Source organism: Ornithorhynchus anatinus, chromosome X2, assembly GCF_004115215.2.
Source record: "Ornithorhynchus anatinus isolate Pmale09 chromosome X2, mOrnAna1.pri.v4, whole genome shotgun sequence".
NCBI classification, from domain to species: domain Eukaryota; kingdom Metazoa; phylum Chordata; class Mammalia; order Monotremata; family Ornithorhynchidae; genus Ornithorhynchus; species Ornithorhynchus anatinus.
Genome location: NC_041750.1, coordinates 8,556,095 through 8,562,209, shown reverse-complemented (window position 1 = coordinate 8,562,209; position 6,115 = coordinate 8,556,095).

Sequence of the window (6,115 nt, the reverse complement as noted above, 5' to 3'; positions counted from 1 at the left end):
CTCCGACGGCCGAGCCCTTTCCGCCGCGCCGCCTCGCGACGGCGCGGCGGTCGTCGGGCGCCCGCTACGCGCCGGGCACGGTTCTAAGCGCCGGGGGAGACGCGGGCTGGTCGGGTTGGACGCGGCCCCCGTCCCACGCGGGGCTCACGGTCTTCATCCCCATTTCGCAGAGGAGGTGACTGAGGCCCGGGGCGGCGAAGTGACTTGCCCGAGGACACCCCGCCGACGAGCGGAGGGGTCGGGATTAGAGCCCGGGGCCTTCCGACTGCCGGGCGAGGTCCTCCCGCCGCCCTGTCTGATGCCGACTTCCCGTGACCGGGCCGTGGGGCCGAGAGAACGGTAACGCCGACGACGATAAAAAACAAACGCCGCCTCCTGAGCGCTCGGAGAACCGGCACATCCACCGTTCGGTTCTAGTCGCGCGGCGCGATAAGGTGATAAATGACGATCTGTTACTAATTTGCTAAGCGCTTACTTTACGCCCGTAGATGACGATGATAACTGCGGGATTCGTTAGGCGCTTGCCAGGTGCTAGGCATCGTCCCAGAGAAGCAGCGTGGCTTGGTGGGAGGAGCCCGGGGTCGGGAGTCGGACGTTGAGGGCTCTAATAACAACGTGGGTATCCGTTAAGCGCTTATACCGCGTGCAGAGCACCGTTCGGAGCGCTGGGGGAGACACGGGGGGGATCGGGTCGTCCCGCGTGGGGCTCACGGGCTTCAGCCCCGTTTGACAGATGAGGTGACCGAGGCCCAGAGAAGGGAAGTGACTCGCCCACGGTCACCCAGCTGACAAGTGGCCGGGCCGGGATCCGAACCCACGCCCTCCGAGTCCCAAGCCCGGGCTCTTGCCACCGAGCCCCGCTGCTTCTAATCCCGGCTCCTCCACCTGTCAGCGGCGTGACTCCGGGCAGGCGGCTTCGCTTCCCGGCGCCTCGGCGGCCTCATCTGTAAAATGGGGACCCGATTCCCCCGGGTCTCCCCCGGCGCCCAGGGAAGCGCTTGGCGCGTAGTAAGCGGTCAACAGATACCATCGTTATTATCATCGGCCAGGGAGGAGGCAGGGTGGCCTGATGGAAAGGGCCCAGGCCCGGGAGTCAGGCAAGGTAGGCTTCCCGTTTGCTTGCTGGGGGAGCTTGGCTGAGTCGCTTAACTTCTCTGTGCCTCGGTTTCCTCTTCGGCAAAACGGGCGTCCGATCACCGTTCTCCTTCCGCCTTAGAGCGTGAGCCCCGCGTGGGGCTGGGACTGTGTCCGACATCTCGTATTTACCCCGGTGTTTGCCATTCGGTGAGCGACGGATTATTATTCTTATTATTACTGAAGAGAGAAAAGCTGAAGATCACTAGAGTTCAGCTCCTTGTCCTTCCGTTCCCCTCCTGCCCTCCGAGGGCCTGGAACTGTGTCTAATTCCCACCCGTGCACGCCCTCCCGGTGCTTAGGCCAGCGCTCTGCACGGTAAGCGTTTCAGAAATTCGATTACTACTGCTATTACTCCTCTCACACCACGACCGGTAGGGTTGCCGGTACAACTTGGGTCGCACGGCGAGACGGCTGAAGCTTTGCAGACCGAGCGTAAGTAACGTTCTGCCTTTTGATGACGAACAATAACTACGGTACCCGTCACGTGCTTACGAGGCGCCCGGGACCGTACCAAGCGCCGGGGTGGACACGGGATATCGGACGCAGGTAGATGGGTGTATCGCACTCCCCCAGGCGCTTAGTGGGGAGCTCCGCGCACAGTAGAGGGTGGCACGCGAAAACCGTTCGGGCTCGCTCGTTCGTTCGGTAGTATTTACTGAGCGCTTACTATGCGCAGGGCACTGTACTGAGCGCTCGGGATGGACAATTCGGCAACAGATGGAGACGACCCCTGCCCGACGCCGGGCTCGCGGTCTAAATGGGGCAAGTATCTCTTCCTCTCCGCCTCTCCCCCCTTCTAGACCGTGAGCCCGTCGCGGGCGGGGATCGTCTCTCTTTCTTGCTGAACTGTACTTTCCGAGCGCTTAATACGGCGCTCTGCACACAGAAAGCGCTCAGCCAATACGACCGAACGAACCAATGACTACGGGACAATCACCCGTCCCACCTTCAAAGACTTATTAAAAGCACAACTCCTCCTTCCTTCCTTCCTTCCTTCCTCCCTCCCTCCCTCCCTCCTTCCCCGACTCAGCCCTCACTGCCTCTTCTCGCCCTCGCGCGTAGATTTCCACCCTTTATTTCCCCCCTCCTTCGGCCCCACGGCCCGGCGCGGGCAGGGAACGCGCCTACGGACTCCGGTGTAGCGTATCCCCCCCCCCCCCCCCGGCGCTCAGCCCAGCGTTCGGCAGCCGGCAAGAGCTCGGGAAATACGATCGATTGATGTTTGATCCACCCAGAGCGTATTCCGAAGCCTCGATTCCCTAGCTCGTTCGCACGTGAAGGCCACGTTCCGTGAGAAGGGGTGGGTCGGGGGGCATTCGAGCACCGACTACACCTAATCCTCCTGAACCCGAGAGGGCCGAGGAGCCCGGCAGGAGAAGTCCGCATCGCTCTCCGCCACCTTCCCCCGAGGTTCACGGCAGAGTTGAAATTCAGGCCATTTAAAGGGGTTAGGGTTTTTCCGCGTCGCGTAGTTTGCGCCGAGAATCCCCCTCCCCTGAACGTCGTCTTTCTTTTCGGCTGATCCGGCAGAGGAATCATCGCAGTCTCCTCTGGGAGACATCACCGTTTCCAAGACAACGGGATCAAATTTCTTAAAGGGGGGGGGGGGGAGAAAGCGGCGGCCAAGAATAGAGAGAGACGGAGCTCGGCCCCCGAGAGCACCGAACGAGAGATTAAAAGAATGATCAACCCCCCCCCACCCCCCGCCACCCCGTGAATCAAAGACTAGGTACTCCCCTGGGTCGCGGCTTTACCTCTCCCGACTGAGATCTGAACTGCCACCAGATGTCAGCACGAATTTAGGGAAGCGGGGACGGGACGGCTACATATTCATCATGGACAGATCTCTTATTAGACGCTCTTATTTTGGCTCCTCTGATTGCTCCCCTTAATTTCTGTGCAACTCATTGCATACAGATAAAATTCACCCGACTGCACCCCCGAAACCTGCGCCTCGTTATTCTCCTAACAGTGGTCGCGACGGGCAACGCGGCAGCTGATCCAGATTTCCACCTCGGGTGCCGGTCGGCGTACGGTGTGACTCGAGGAGAGGAAAACGCCTCACTTCTTCTCACAGCACCGCGCACGGCGGAGGAGGAGGAGAGGCGGAGGCAGATCGCTTGGAGGAAAGCAGAGGTGGCCTCGTAATAGCTACGGTACCCGCTGAGCGCTTACTACGTGCCGAGCACCCTCCTAAGCACCGGGGTAGGCGCACAAGGCGATCGGGTTGGACGCGCTCCCCGTCCCACACGAGGCTCATGGTCTTCGTCCCCGTTTACCAGATGAGGCGACTGAGGCCCGGGGAGGCGGAGCGACTTGCCCGAAGCCGCACGGCCGACAAGGGGCGGCGCCGGGGTTAGAACCCGTGACCTTCTGACTCCCCGGGCCCGTGCTCCATCCACTGGGCCGCGCCGCTTCTTGCCGCGGCCGTCACCGGGCCGAGACCGCGAGAAACGATAACGCCGAATTTAAGGGATGCCCGAAGTTCAACCAGGAGGATCGCCGAGCTGGGGGGGATCCCTCAAACTCTCGGCGGATTTTGGGGGCCCCTCCGGATCCCCAGCACATAAATCAAGGGGAGCGATCGGAGGCGCCGAAATCAGAGCAGTCCCTGTCCCACGTGGGGCTCGCAGTTTTCATCTCCATCTTCCAGGTGAGGTTAACCGAGACCCAGAGAAGTGAAGTGACCGGTCCCGGGTCACGCAGCAGACGCGTAGCGGAGCCGGGATTAGAAGCCAGGTCCTCCTGACTCCCGGGCCCGGGCTCTCCCCGCTAAGCCACGCCGCTCCTCCTGTTTCCCCGGGGCCCGGGGAATCGAGCGTTGGGCGGAGGGGGTCCGTCTCTGCCGGCAGAGACCTATTAAGCGCCGCCAGGTCCGGCCCCTTCGATTCCAGAGTGCCCGCCGACGGACGACCCCTCGCAAACGCCCGGCCCTCGGCTCGATTCACGATGGCCCCGCCGCACCCCGTCCCCGAAAAGAATTCTTACTTACTCCCATTCCTTTCGCCGGGCCTGGGGAGTGCTGTGCATCTTGTGGGCCTGGTGAGCCAAGATAACGTCCCGGTGATCCACCACCCCTCCTCGCCTCTTGAGAGGGGGGAATTCCCGGATCTCGCTCATCTGGTGGTACCGCGTGTCCCGCAAACCGACGCCAGAGAGCCCGGGGCCTTGGTCTCGCAGGGCGTCATAATAACTGGGAGGGGAGAGGATAGGAGCCTGGTTCGCCGGGGGCTTCGCCATCCACACGCCTCGGCCGGGAGTCCCGAACCCTTCGGCCCCAGCCGGCGTGAGAGTGAAGCTAGAGAGAGAGAGAGAGAGAGAGAGAGCGGAGAGAGAGACGAGAATGAGGATGCGGCTACGGGAGCCCAGAGGATGTTCTGCCAGAACCTCGGATCCTTTTTGGGGGGGGGGGGGGGCGGGGAGTTGATTTCCCTCCTGAACGGGACGTGAAAAGCAGCGTGGCTCAGTGGAAAGAGCCCGGGGCCTGGGAGTCAGAGGACCTAGGTTCCAATCCCGGCTCCGCCACTTGTCAGCTGTGGGACTCCGGGCGAGTCACTTCGCTTCTCTGGGCCTCGGTTACCTCATCTGGGAAAGGGGGATTAAGCCTGCGAGCCTCGCGTGGGGCGACCTGATGACCTCGTATCCCCTCTAGCGCTTAGAACAGTGCCCGGCGCATAGGAAGCGCTTAACAAATACCATAAAAAACCAACAACAGAAAACTGGAAAGCAAGCTCGCCCACAAACCAGTCCTCCCAGGTTTCAACTCACCGCCAAGGGAACCGTTCGGGAGCAGAGTCGGGGTGATCAAGCCTCCTGAGGAAGAGTCCCGAACTGGGAGTCATGATGCCAATTCCAAAGCCACCTCCAACTTCATGGGAAACAGTTAGCTTCGAGGGACAGCTGGAGAAGCAGTGTGGCCTAGTGGCTAGAGCCCGGGCCTGGGAACCAGCGGGACCTGGGTTCTAATCCCAGTTCCGCCCCTTGTCTCCCGTGGGACCCGGGGCAAGTGGCTTCGCTTCTCTGTGCCTCAGTTACCTCAGCTGTAAAACAGGGATGAAGACCGTGAGCCCCCCGAGGGGCACGGACTCCAGCTCGTATCTACCCCGGCGCTTAGAACGGCGCCCGGCACATGGCAGGCGCTTCACGTGTACCGTCGACGAGAAAAAGAAAAACGACCCCTCAAGGAAAGTCGATTCGATGACGCTTCTTCCCTGGGAAGAACGGCATGAGGGGACCCCGGACGGTCGGCGGTATTTATTGCACACTTACTGTGCGCGGAACAATGCGCTAAGCGCTTGGGAAAGGACGGTGCAACTCCTGCCCACGAGGAGTTTACAGTCTCCGGGGAGAGACGGAAATTAAAAGAAGTTACGGATGGGGAAATGGCAGAGTAGAAAAACACGTGAGCTCGCTGCGGGCGGGGAACGCGTCTGCTTATCGGTATAGCGCATTCTCCCAAGCATTTAGTACGGTGCTCTGGACACAGTAAGTGCTCAAGAAATACGACTGAATGAGCGAATTCACATAAGCGCTTGGCACAGTGCTCGGCACACAGTAAGCGCTCGGTAAATACGACCGAACGAACAAGCGCCGTGGGGCCGGGGTGAGTGACGAAGTCCTCGAGGGGCAGCCGGCCAAGTGCGCGGCCGACGCAGAGCGGAGGGAGGGAGGATGGGGGAAATGAAAGGTTTAGCTGGGAAGGTCTCTTGGAGGAGATGTGATTTCAGGAGGATTTTGAAGGTGGGGACGGTGGGTAGACACGGAGGGGGAGGGAGTTCCGGGCCCGAGGGAGAAGGCGGGCGAGAGGTCGGAGGCGAGGCGGATGAGATCGGGGGGCAGAGAGTCGGTTGGTGTCAGGGGAGCAAAGTGTGTGAGTTGGCATAAAAACAACAGCAATCACGGTACTTGTTAACGCTTACTAGGTGCCATGCCAGTTTATCCGTTTGGCTACGGTCCCTGTCCCCCGTGGGGCTCACAC